Below are 13,744 nucleotides of genomic sequence, written 5' to 3'. Positions count from 1 at the left end.
GCGTCGGCGTCCGGTTAAGTTTTGTGTTTAGGCCCTCTTTTCTCAGAAAGTATCAATGCTATTGCATTCAAACTTGGTACACTTACTAACTATCATGAGTGGACTGGGCAGGCAAAGTTAGATAACTCTGGCGTGCAATTTGACAAAATTATGTGCCCTTTTAATACTTAGAAAATTGAAAATTTTGGTTAAGTTTTGCGTTTAGGTCCACTTTTCTCAGAAAGTATCAATGCTATTGTATTCAAACTTGGTACACTTACTTACTATCATGAGGGGACTGGGCAGGCAAAGTTAGATAACTCTGGCGTGCATTTTTACAGAATTATGTGCCCTTTTTATACTTAGAAAATTGAAAATTTTGGTTAAGTTTTGTGTTTAGGTCCATTTTATTCCGTAAGTATCAAAGCTATTGCTTTCATACTTGCAACACATACTAACTATCATAAGGGGACTGTGCAGGCAAAGTAATGTAACTCTGACTGGTATTTTGACAGAATTATGGGCCCTTTATATTTCGAAATTGAAAATTTGATTAAGTTTTGTGTTTTGGTCCACTTTACTCCTAAAGTATCATAAATATTGCTATCATACTTGGAACACTCGCAAACCATCATAAGAAGACATTATAGGACAAGTTGCATAACTCTGGTTGTTATTTTGACGAAATTATGGCCCTTTTTTGACTAAGTAACTTTGAATATATGGTTAAATTTTGTGTTAAGATCCACTTTACTTCTATAGTATAAAGGCTATTGCTTTCAAACTTCAAATACTTTCATGCTATCATGAGGGTACTGTACATGGCAAGTTGAATTTTACATTGGCCTTTGAATGACCTTGACTATCAAGGTCAAATTATTAAATTTTGCTAAAATTGCCATAACTTCTTTATTTATGATAAGATTTGATTGATACTTTGACATAACAACTCTTACCTGACATACCACAATAGACTTCACCCAAACCATCCCCCACGCCCCCCCCCACCCCAGAATCCCCCCCACCAATTTTTTTTTTTAAGATCATCTTATAAATGACTACACCCTCACACTATACCCCCCGCCGCCCCCCAGTTTTTTTTTAAACATGGTTAAAAAACAAAAATATATTTTTGTTTATTTTATTTTTGAAATACCGTCCAACCATCCCACCCAATACCCAGCCGCCCCCCCCCCCCCCAAATTTTTTTTTTTTGCATTTTTTTCTTATTTTTGGAAGATAATGTAATAAATGACCACACATCCACACTATACACCCCTCTCCACCCCACCCCTCCCTCCTTTGTGATTGAAGTATTGAGATAGGTCCCTTCATCTTTAAAAGAAAAATAGATGAGCGGTCTGCACCCGCAAGGAGGTGCTCTTGTTTACATTGGTTTCCTTTTCTTTTACTGGCATCCGTGTGCAGTTTTCATTAATCGAACAGAACTGTGAAGGTTTTAAAAAATCTGCTTCATCTTGTAAGCGTAATTTCATATTTTTCCTCAACTTCAAGGGGAGACATCTTGTAAGCGTAATTTCATATTTTTCTCAACTTCAAGGGGAGATGATTCTGAACTTATTCTTACGTTGCTCATTTACGATAGGGGTTGAGTACTCATTGATATGAAAACACTGTAAAAGTTTTAATGTGTTTACGAACCCCCCCCCCACCCTCTCACACATATATTTCATGGGCATAATAAAACAAAAAAATGGTAACAATAATACAGCATATTTATTTAAACTAAAATGTCTACTTAAAAACAAAAAGTTAACATAGAACACAAATAAAATAGTTTGATTCTACTGGGGCTCGAACCTTGGGCCTCTAACATGTGAAGCGAGCGTGTAACCACTACACTACGGAACAGCTTGAAAAATCACCTTCTAACTAAGATATTTATAAGCTATTAATAGTTGGTTTATATGTAAACCCGGAAGTTTAAACGCTGGATAGTGAGCGGGGTTAAAGGTCCATACCAAAGGGTCCATACCACTGGCAAGATACGGGTCAGGCCTGCGGCCTTCTATATGTGGTTCTTAATAAAGAAAAACTGTAGGAGGACTTGATAGTAATGAGACTGGGGTGCTGTGATGGTGTTCCTCATTGATAAGCGGCTGCTTCCTTTATCAAGACTCATTATTACAATTAATAATACGTGTCGCGCTTCGCGCTCTATAGCGCCTTTATTAGTAACTAGGTGGTTGCTAGGATAGTGGAACAAAGAAGTTTTGTTTTTATACAAAACCAGAAAGTTTCACCGGTTCGCGTATTTGCCCAGTCCATGTGATCTTTTATTATTGCCCAGTCCCTGTGATCAGTTATTAATTAAAACAATTAGCTTTGCATTATTAGCAATAAATGTTGTAGTAAATGTAATAGGCACAAATGCAGTACTTATTTACACTAATTTACACAAAAAATCACCACTATGCAAGATATTCTGACATCAAAAATATATACATTGATCCGTAAAATAACTTCTCCTCCCATAAGCGAAAAAAACGTATTACATACTAGTCGCCGCACTTCAGTGCGACGGCTATACAATTGATGTTTAGAAAAAACAATTATGATTAGGCAAAAAATGTGACTTCTAGAGTGTTCACCAGCTTTTTTTACTATATAAATATAAGGAAAATGAACCCTCCCCCTGTCGACCATGATTTTTAGCTCGACTATTATATATGAAATATATATAGTGGAGCTATCCTCCTCACCCCGGCGTCGGCGTTAGCGTGCAAATGTTAAAGTTTGCGTACTACCCCAAATATTTCCAATGTCCCTTGACATATTGCTTTCATATTCTGCATACTTGTTTACCATCATGACCCCAACCTATAAACAAGAGCAGACAACTATGTCAAGCATTTTGACAGAATTATGGCCCCTTTTATACTTAGATAATTGAACATTTTGTTTAAATTGCCATAACTTCTTTATTTATGATCAGATTTTATTAATACGTTATTGTACTTTGACAAAACAATACTTACCTGAATACCACAATGGAATCCACCCAAACAATACCCCACGCCCCCCACCTCCGACCCCCCCGATTTTTTTTTATTTTTTTATTTTTGAAAGATCTTCTAATAAATGACCACACCCCACATTATACCCCCCTCTCAACCCCCTACCCCCCCCTCCCCAAAAAATAATTTTATTTTCATTTTTGAAACATCATCTAATAAATGACCATAACCCACATTATACCCCCCTCTCAACCCCCCCCCCCCAATTTTTTATATATTTTTTTTCCTTTTTTTATTTTTGAAATATCGTCTTATAAATTATTGAATATGAACAATTTCCCCATGATGGCTTACGTTATACTGTCCAGCACTCGAATAGTCGAGCGCGCTGTCCAATGACAGCTCTTGTTTACCGATCCAAACCATTTTCGAACTCAACCGTCATATCCAGAAAACACATGTTCTGAATAAATTTCATGAAGATTGGACCAAAAATGTGACTTCTAGAGTGTTCACATGTTTTAACTACATGTATATACATATAGAGAAAACTGCCCCGCCCCCCTGGCTGTTTTTTTCACCGATCTGGACCATTTTCGAACTCGTCCGAGATATCAATGAAACCAATGTTTTTACCAAGTTTCATGATGCTTGGGCAAAAATTGTGACTTCTAGAGTGTTCACAAGGTTTCTCTATAGCCATATAAGGAATACTGCCCCGCCCCCTGGCGGCCATGTTTTTCAAGGGAGCGGAACCATTTTTTAACTCAACCAACATATCATTTAAACAAACATTTTGACAAAGTAACATGAAGATTGACTGACTAATGGGGTTATTTACCCTCGGGACTTCGGTTAAAAACCATTGCCCGAGCACACTGCTTAACATAGAACTCTGCATAAAAAGCCGAAAACGGCCATAAAATGGACAGCCCGATTTTACTGGGCTGTACCATTGGTATAAATATAAAACTTTGCAGTGTTGGTGCGGTGCCTTAATAAAAATCTATTGGTTTAAAAATATCTAACATTTATAAGAAGCGTTAAAAAGACGCAGTGCTTTACAATGGATGGGCCTAACGCTGTTTAAAAAGCGGCGTTTTTATTGGTTGATGTACTTTTAAAAAGCTGGCGCGGATTGGCCGAAATTTATTTTTAAGGATTGCAAGTAGGTCAATCCGTTTAAAAATAGATTTTCCCACGGATGACGTTGTACTTTAAGAAAAAGTAAACAATAATAGTTTATATGCAAAAATATAAATGAAAGAAAAGGATGAATTAATCCAAAAGAACTTGGAATTGTTTTATAGTATTAGATTACTATGTTTTGTTATGTTACTGTACTTATTATTAATTATTATCATTAATATGATGTTGTTATTGTATGTTATTGTTTGTATTGTTTTTTAAGGAGGAGAGAGAGAAAGAATAGCCCAATTTTTATAAGTAAAGATGGTGAAAACACACATACTGTTGTATGCGGCATCATCATTACCAGACCCACTGTTCAGTATATACTGCAATGGGTTTGTTGGAGTCTTTAAACTTTGTGATCTGTGTTTTAAATGTTTGAATCCAAATAGGACTATTTTAATATAATACTTATAGAAAAAGGGATACACAGATGTGTAATATGTTTGTGTAACAAAATAATAATATTTGAGGGTTTTCCAGATCACAAAGTGGTTGAACAATATGTTTACATACATAGTCAAGTACCATTTTTATGTGTATATTTAAAGTTTAAACTAAATGCCAAACAACAAGATCTAATCATAGGAGGGATATGTTTATATCTATGAACATTAATTAATAGGGATGCCAGAGCCTGATTTAACAGCTCTCAAATGTAGAGTGGAGCTGCATGTGTAAATGCAATTATATGAGAAGGAAAGGAAAAAAGACAATATATAATAACACATAGGGAGTGTAACTCTCAATTATATATTAATATTGCAATTGAGTATTGAGTTGTTAAAAAATAATGAGTACAAGTTTATGTATGTGGCTCAATGTTGAACACTTGCAGACAGGGAATATAGCCGTAATGCTCCAACATAAGACCCTGTCTGTATGGAACTTAAGGAGGATTGGGCTATGGAGAAGAAAGGTCCCCCCAGAGTGGCATTAAAACAATATTTAAAAGTGGGTTTAGTAATAAACCCTTATATGTTAAGGGCAATAACTTACGTGTCTCCAAACGGTCACCTTCATAGGGCCACATAAAAATTAAGGGTAAGACAATGTGCTTTACAGTTAAAAATGAGACAAAAACAGCTAAATTTGTACAAGAGGTACATTATTTACAATATGTACAGAACTATATGCATTTATATATTTAAAATACATGTTGCCACCCTGGAGGGTTGAAAGAAGGAGAGATTTTTGGAAGTGTAGGCCGATGTGGGTGGGGGAAAAGAAGAGCCAGCAGAGGTGGTGTCACTCAGTTGTACTAAGGGAGGTAATTGCGGTGATGGAGTCTACAATGGTTGTTTCCCCTGGACCAGAGGGAGTGCACGGTAAATGAAAAATAGTTTGTATACTATTGAAGGAAAATTGATAATGGTAAGATGTAAAATGGTTAAAAGACCAAATATTACCTAGATGCATTAAGATAAACCCAAAAAGCTCTAATCTAACCAATATTATTAATATACTGATGATAACATTGGAGGAAATAATACTAAAGTACCTTGTATGGTATGCAAAATGACAATTAAACAGAAAAACCGAGGCAATTTGCTGTATAAAATAGCAATATAATATAAAAATTAGGATATTTGCTATAAAAGTAGCAATTTTAACATGAGTTAATGCAATACAAAGTAAAATGGTTGCTATGGTGTAGAAGAAGATTGGGCATCAAATGTGACTTATACAGTGTTCACAAGGTTTTTCTTATTTTGACCTAGTGACCTATTTTGTAACCCAGCATGACCCAGTTTCGAACTAAGTCGAGGTATCAATGTGACAAATGGTCTGACCAAGTTTCATGAAGATCGGACAATAAATGTGGCCTCTAGAGTGTTCACAAGGCAAAATGTTGACGACGAACGACGGACAAAAGGCGATCACAAAAGCTCACAATGAGCACGATGTGCTCAGGTGAGCTAAAAAACAAATGCATGTAAAGTTGCCGATTACGCATAGAAAAATAAAACCATGCGTACTGAAACCCAATTGAAATTGCCGATTATGCATATCGTATTTTTCCTTTGCGTAACGAGTAAATCTGTCCCTGAAATACCCGGATTCTTTCCGCTTCGTTCAAGCGTTTTCAGTATAACCTTCAGCACACTAATATGTACGGAAGAAAGCGTCTATGTAACTACGTGGTGTTGTTGTGAAAATGTCGAAACCGCGAGGCCGTAAAAAGGGAAACATCGTATCCCAGGCACAAAAAAAACTCAATTTTAAGTTATTTAACCGCGAGCAACACAAAATCAGAAGCGGAAAATATAGTGAAATTAATTCTTGACGATATTTTGTCGGAGGCAAGCGCTGACAGTTCTTACATTGTAAGACAACTGGTGGAAAAAATCGTCGAACTTTTTTTAATCAAGACTGTATACTATGGATACATTACATAATTACACAAGATCTCTGAAACTAATCAATAAAGAGTGGAACTTCAACCAGCTCATTCAGGTAAGCATTTGAGAATTTAACACAATAAAAATACCCAATTTTAATACAAAAATACCCAATTGTCAATTTAAGTAATGGGTACCGACTTCAAAATGAAAATAACCAATTGAACTCAAAAGTAGTGGGTATTTACCCAATTACTCAGAAAAGTTATCTGGAGCTCTGTTGTCAGGCCTGCTCACCATGCAGGGCGAGTGGCTTTGGAAATATATGTCAATGCCTGCTGTTTATAACGGATGCTTAAATAATCTCCTGATGGTGAACATGTATGGTATATTTTTTTAAGTGTGTGATGAATAGTTAAGCGACAATCCGGACTATGTGTTTAATGCACACATTTTTAACTTTGCCCTCTAATTGTGACATTGACCTTGGAGCCATCAACACATGGGTAACACGCAAAACACCGTATGCTAGTGAGGCATATATGTTGTAACAGGTAAGTTATTTTAAAATTGATGAATGACGCAGTTACAATCCCCACATACATAAGACCATGGTGAAAGCTATATCAAGCTTTCCGCAAGCGGGCTCTACCAATGCGTATGTTAAGATCCTATATATATTGCATAATTTAGGTTGTACAGTACATGTATATCTCGTGCAACTAAGCTGATGTTATTAGTAGTTCAGTATGCATTAAAATTTGTAGCATAAACATGTATAGGGACTTTTGTGGACAACATAAAGTTAGATGCTAACTATGGGTATACAGACAACAACGTATATATCAATAATGTTTTTCCATTTATAAGCAGCGCACAAAAAACAGTTTTGCCCAAGAATAAAAAATAAACAAAAAGTCAAAAGAACACCTCAGGTATGTACATTTTACAAGCCCCTTGTTCGATACACACATATTTTGAAAGTGGCTGTTCACAGAATTTTCGTATTTTGTAACACATCGTCAAATGTATTTACTTACAAAAACTATATATACTATATGTAATAATAATGAACATTCAAATATTGAAAAAAAGCCATTCCTAAGAATCGAACCCAGGTACTCTTGAGAGTTAAATTGAAGGTGCTTCCACTTGGCCATTGAAAACACATATTAACCAAAAAACAATGAAAATGCGTTACAAAGGTTTTACATTCGGTCATGGTAAACGCTATATCAAGATTTCCGAAAGCAGGCTCCAATAAAGCGTGTGTTAGGATCCTATTTATGTTGTATTGTTTAGGCAGTAAAGTATATCTCGTGTAACTAGGCTGATGTTATTAGAAGTTCAGTATGCAATACAGTTTGTAGCATAAACATGTATAGCGACTTTAAAATACAACATGCAATTAGATGCTAACTATGGGTATACAGACAACAACGTATAAAAAATTGTTTTCCATTTATAAGCAGTGCACAAAAAATAGTTTCGACCAAGAAAAAAATAAACAAATAGTCAAAAGAACACCTCATAAAATGTACATTTTACAACCCACTTGTTTGATACACACATATATTGAAAGTGGCTGTTCACGGAATTTTCGTATATTTTAACACATCATCAAATGTATTTACTTACAAAAACTATATCATGTAGTTATAATATACATTAAAAATGCCTTTGCCAAGATTTGAACTCAGTCCTCTTGAGAGTAAAATTAAAAGTGCTTCCATTTGGCCATTGACAACACTTATTAATTGACCAAATAACCAATGAAATACGTAACAATGGTTTTATAATTTTACCAATATCAATTGGTGATCATACATAAAACAAGAGCACCGCCTTGCGGGTGCAGACCGCTCATCTATTTTTCTTTTTAAAGGTGAAGGGACCTATCTCAATTATTCAATAAAAAAAGATGGAGGGGTGGGGTGGATAGGGGTGTATAGTGCGGGGGTGTGGTCATTTATTACATTTTCTTCCAAAAATAAGAAATAAAAATGCAAAAAAATATAATAAAAAATTGGGGGTGGGATTCTTGGGTGGGATGGTTGGACGGTCTTTCAAAAATAAAATAATAAAAATAAATATTTTTTTTTTGGGGGGGGGGGGGGGGGTCGGGGGTGGGGGGGGTATAGTGTGAGGGTGTGGTCATTTATAAGATGATCTTTCAAAAATAAAAAAATAAAATACAAAAAAAAACTTTTTTATGGGGGGGGGGGGCATGGGGGATGGTCTGTTGTAGTATGTCAGGTAAGAGTTGTTTTGTCAAAGAATCAATCAAATCTGATCATAAATAACGAAGCCATGGCAATTTAAGCAAAATTTAATTATTTGACCTTGAGAGTCAAGGTCATTCAAAGGTCAAGGTACCGCCTGCTGGCTACCCCAGCTACTGGGACTAATCCCGCAGCAGATGACAAATAAACTCAGGATCAAGTCAAGTCAAGATGCTGTTTTTCCCCAAAAATATTAACATTCTGTTACAATTCCCTTTCAGCACAAGATTGATATAATGAAGGTATCACTAACCTTATGTTCACTGCATATTATATTGATATGTTGCTGTATAAAGTGCATAAATATTCACACAATTTATATGAACACATTATATCTGGAACAACATAAACTCTTAGTATAAATTAGGACAATTTAACATCTACAATTCAACAAACATTCAGTGGAATGTGTTTAAATATCACAAATGTTTTTCTAAGGCTTTTAAACACAAGTGTCATCAAACATCGTATCTCACAATTTTATACAAAACAATATACATGTGCATACGGAATATAAGCAAGTACATTTGATAAAAAAATATAATGAAACATTTAATAGCAATGTCTAGGCCATCTACTTAAAATTATTTAGAATACAAATAAAATCAATTAATTATTGAAGAAATGTTAATTTAATACATCAAATGTACAATATATTCCACATTGAGCATGGAACAAAAGAGCAGAGCTCAAACTTTGTAATGAAAAACTCACCCAAAAATAATGAAACAAGAGGGCCATATTCAATCACCTGAATTCACCAATTGTTGAGGACTTTACCTGGTAATCTGCTTTTTCACACCAATCAACCATTCAAAGATGGCCTTGGTATTTGAATAAACATTCTGACCAAGTTTCATTAACGCTTAGTCACAAATGTGGCCATAGAGTGGTAACAAGTTTTTGTTAAAGATTTGACCAGGTGACCTAGTTTATAAACGCATCTAACCAAGATTCATTCTTGACCTGGATATTGTCAAGATAAACATTCGTTTTATCAAGCTTAAGAAATAAACGTTGCCAATAGAGTGAACAGATTTATTTTAAAGATTTGAAAAGGTGGCCTAGTTTCTAGATGCACATGACCCGGATTTGAATATTGTATATTGTAATGATGAGTTATGAAAGTGACCTCTAGACAGGTTACAAAATTTACTAAGATTTGACCTGGTGACCTCATTTTGAGATGCATGTAATCTAAATCAAAATTCCAACCCGTTCCAGATATTGACAAAATGAACATTCTGCAAGACTGAGTCATAATGTGGCCTCTAGGGTGGATGACATAGATTTTAAAAACATGTCAACAAGATATGAACTTAACCTAAAATATGTAAAGATTACCATTCTGCCCAAGTTTCATCAAGACTGAGTCAAAAATTTGGCCTCTAGGGTGGGTTTTTAAACACACGTAACCTAGATTCGAACTTAACCTAAAATATGTAAAGATTACCATTCTGACCAAGTTTCATCAAGATTGAGTTATATATATATTATTTCAAGACAGGTAACCAGGACCTTCTTTTTTACCGTTTGACCTTGTTTTATAAAGCATGCGACCCAGATTCCAACTTGGCCTACAAACCGCTAAGATTAAACATACAGACCAAGTTTCATTAGGAGCCGACAGAACCTCTAGAATGTTAACAAGGTTTTACTAAGATATGATCTTAGAAGGGACTTAAGTTTTTAAATGCATGTGACCCAGATTCAAACATGGTCTAGATATTGTCCAGATAAACATTCTAACCAAGTTTCATCAAGATTGGATGAAAAATCGGCCTCTAGAATGGTAATGAGCTAAACATTGATGCCGTAAGCAGCACAAGGGAGAACATAGGGTGATCACAATACCTCAACTTGAGCACTGAGTGCTCAGGTGAGCTAACAAACTGCAAGAGTAAAAGCCTTGAGATTCATTAACTTACATATTATGTCTATACATACATGTGCATAAATATCAGTGACCCAAGAGAATAAAATTAAGCATTTAAGCAATTTTTTGGAGGCAATACTATGTAACTACTTCAGGATTCCATATATTACAACATTGCAGTGAAAACTGCAATATGTGTTAACAATACAAATGAATTATTACAAATATAATTGTTCTCAATTCTTGCATATTGGGTGCATATGAAGTGCATATATATGTCAAAGCAGACACCAAAGTTTTCACATGTCAACATTACAGTAGACTCACCTCAACAGCAAGTCTCATATACAAAGGTTTGATTTACTAGTGAGCAAATACAAATAAAATATCTTCGAATGTATATAGGTTTGAGTATTTTAAAAGACATGTGATAAATTTAAACAGCCTTCTGTTTTATTTAAAATATAGAAATAAACAAACAAACAAATATGGCCCAACATTAATTAACTGTTAACTTAGAAGGTTCATTGTAATTCTGCCTGTTTCTGATAAAACAATGCATTATTCCTGTCACAACATTGGCATTTTGCATTAAACATGCAAAATTGTGTGTTTTGTCAGTTTGACTGTATTTATCAACTTTTCATGCATGCTTGTATACAATAATATTGAAGAGAAAATGTTTTAACAACAATACTGTATACATGGATTTACAGATCTTTCTCTTGAAAATGATATTAGTGAATTTTAACGATGCAGTTACAAGTGAAAATGTCTACTACACTTACGATGGTAAAACTGCATAACATGAAACATTTTTGAAAAACAACTGTTTATTCTAAGTATGATGTATTATGCTAACTTCACAAAATATGGTGCTTAGTGCATCCTTACTACAGAATCTTTATAATCACACATGGTAAGTCCTTAATATTGATGACTGAGTGTGTATTTCAATAGTTATGAGGTCCTTCCACACATGACGCTTCATTATGTGAGGACCACGAGTGTGTCCCATTACAAATAAATGGGGCACATTTTGACATGCTATTTTCAGCTTTTTAGTTTCTACTGGAAGATATACCATTTTTATGTGGTTTTGAGCTATTGGGGAAAGACTGAGTACCATGACAAAACTCTGCCTCTCGGGGACGGTAACATCCAACCAAGCTTGCATGCAAACAGTTATTAAAGGCATGGTCTTGTTTATCCACAAAATCAATCAATATTCATAATGGGTTGCCTTAACTTTCTTCCAGTAGAGATGCAGTTACATATTTGTGAAAAAATATATTGAACATGTTAAAAAAAAAGAAGAAAATAAAACCTTTTGCTAGCTTTGCAAAAAGGGCGGAAAAAGAAGATAAAGTTGGAAGATATTGAAGAAGCACACAAGAATTAAATGCAAAAATAATTATAGGGGATATAATTATAATATCAGAACAAGAGATGTGTTCGTCAGAAACACAATGCCCCCTATTGCGCCGCTTTGAAATAAAAATATATATATTTTTTTACCTTTGACCTTGAAAGATGACCTTGACCTTGAACTTCCACCACACAAAATGTGCAGCTTCACGAGAACGCCGCTTTGAATTTAAAATTTATTTTTTTTACCTTTGACCTTGAAGGATGACCTTGACCTTTAACTTCCACCACTCAAAATGTGCAGCTTCATGAGATACACATGCATGCCAAATATCAAGTTGCTATCTTCAATATTGAAAAAGTTATGGCCAATGTTAAAGTTTTCCGACGAACAGACACCATATATTTGACATTTGACCTTGAAGAATGACCTTCACCTTCACCTTTAACCACATAAAATGTTCAGCTCCATGAGATACACATGCATGCCAAATATCAAGTTGCTATCTTCAATAGTGAAAAAGTTATGGCCAATGTTTTCGGACGGACGGACAGACGCCATATATTAGATATTTGACCTTGAAGGATGACCTTGACCTTGAACGGGGGGCGGGGGGTATAGTGTGAGGGTGTGGTCATTTATAAGATGATCTTTCAAAAATAAAAAATAAAATGAAAAAAAAACAACTTTTGGGGGGGCATGGGGGATGGTCTATTGTAGTATGTCAGGTAAGAGTTGTTTTGTCAAAGTATCAATCAAATCTGATCATAAATAACGAAGTCATTGCAATTTAAGCAAAATTTAATTATTTGACCTTCAGAGTCAAGGTCATTCAAAGGTCAAGGTACCGCCTGCTGCCTACCCCAGCTACTGGGACTAATCCCGCAGCAGATGACAAATAAACTCAGGATCAAGTCAAGTCAAGATGCTGTTTTTCCCCAAAAATATTAACATTCTGTTACAAGTCCCTTTCAGCACAAGATTGATATAATGAAGGTATCACTAACCTTATGTTCACTGCATATAATATTGATATGTTGCTGTATAAAGTGCATAAATATTCACACAATTTATATGAACACATTTTATCTGGAACAACATAAAATCTTAGTATAAATTAGGACATTTTAACATCTACAATTCAACAAACATTCAGTGGAATGTGTTTTAATATCACAAATGTTTTTCTAAGGGTTTTAAACCCAAGTGTCATCAAACATCGTATCTCACAATTTTATACAAAAAAATATTAATCTGCATACGGACTAAAGGCAAGTACATTTGATAAAAAAATATAATGAAACATTAAATAAAAATTATCAGGCAACCTTCTAATAATTATTAATAACACAAAGCAAAGCAATTAATAATTGAAGAAATGTTAATTTAATATATCATATGTAAAATATATTCCACAGTGAGCATGGAACAAAAGAGCAGAGCTCAAACTTTGTAATGAAAAACTTCCCCAAAAATAATGAAACAAGAGGGCCATATGGCCTGTAAGCCCTCACCTGAATTCACGGACATCAATTGTTGAGGACTTTACCTGGTAATCTACTTTTTCACCCCAATCAACCATTCAAAGATGGCCTTGGTATTTGTCGAGATAAACATTCTGACCAAGTTTCATTAACGCTTAGTCACAATTGTGGCCCCTAGAGTGGTAACAAGTTTTTGTTAAAGATTGGACCAGGTGACCTAGTTTATAAACGCATCTAACCAAG

At 34.8% G+C, this 13,744-nt stretch overlaps 2 protein-coding genes and 1 long non-coding RNA gene across 6 annotated transcripts in view; 1 reads left to right on the top strand and 2 right to left on the bottom strand.

The window, feature by feature from the left end:
- LOC127854288 (CAAX prenyl protease 1 homolog) overlaps positions 1-13,744 on the top strand; it is a 106,736-nt gene that overhangs the window by 41,214 nt on the left and 51,778 nt on the right. The window lies entirely within an intron of this gene.
- Positions 1-13,744, bottom strand: part of LOC127854287 (bis(5'-adenosyl)-triphosphatase enpp4-like) — an 87,998-nt gene that overhangs the window by 59,518 nt on the left and 14,736 nt on the right. The window lies entirely within an intron of this gene.
- On the bottom strand, positions 7,340-8,528 carry LOC127854291 (uncharacterized). Its single transcript, XR_008037017.1, has 2 exons — positions 8,018-8,528; positions 7,340-7,420 (listed from the first exon to the last, which is right to left on the bottom strand). It is a non-coding gene; the product is annotated as an uncharacterized LOC127854291 (long non-coding RNA).

This window comes from Dreissena polymorpha, chromosome 12, assembly GCF_020536995.1.
Source record: "Dreissena polymorpha isolate Duluth1 chromosome 12, UMN_Dpol_1.0, whole genome shotgun sequence".
Lineage (NCBI taxonomy): Eukaryota > Metazoa > Mollusca > Bivalvia > Myida > Dreissenidae > Dreissena > Dreissena polymorpha.
Note: the sequence above shows the minus strand (reverse complement) of the source record. Positions and strands in the feature narration are given on the sequence as shown.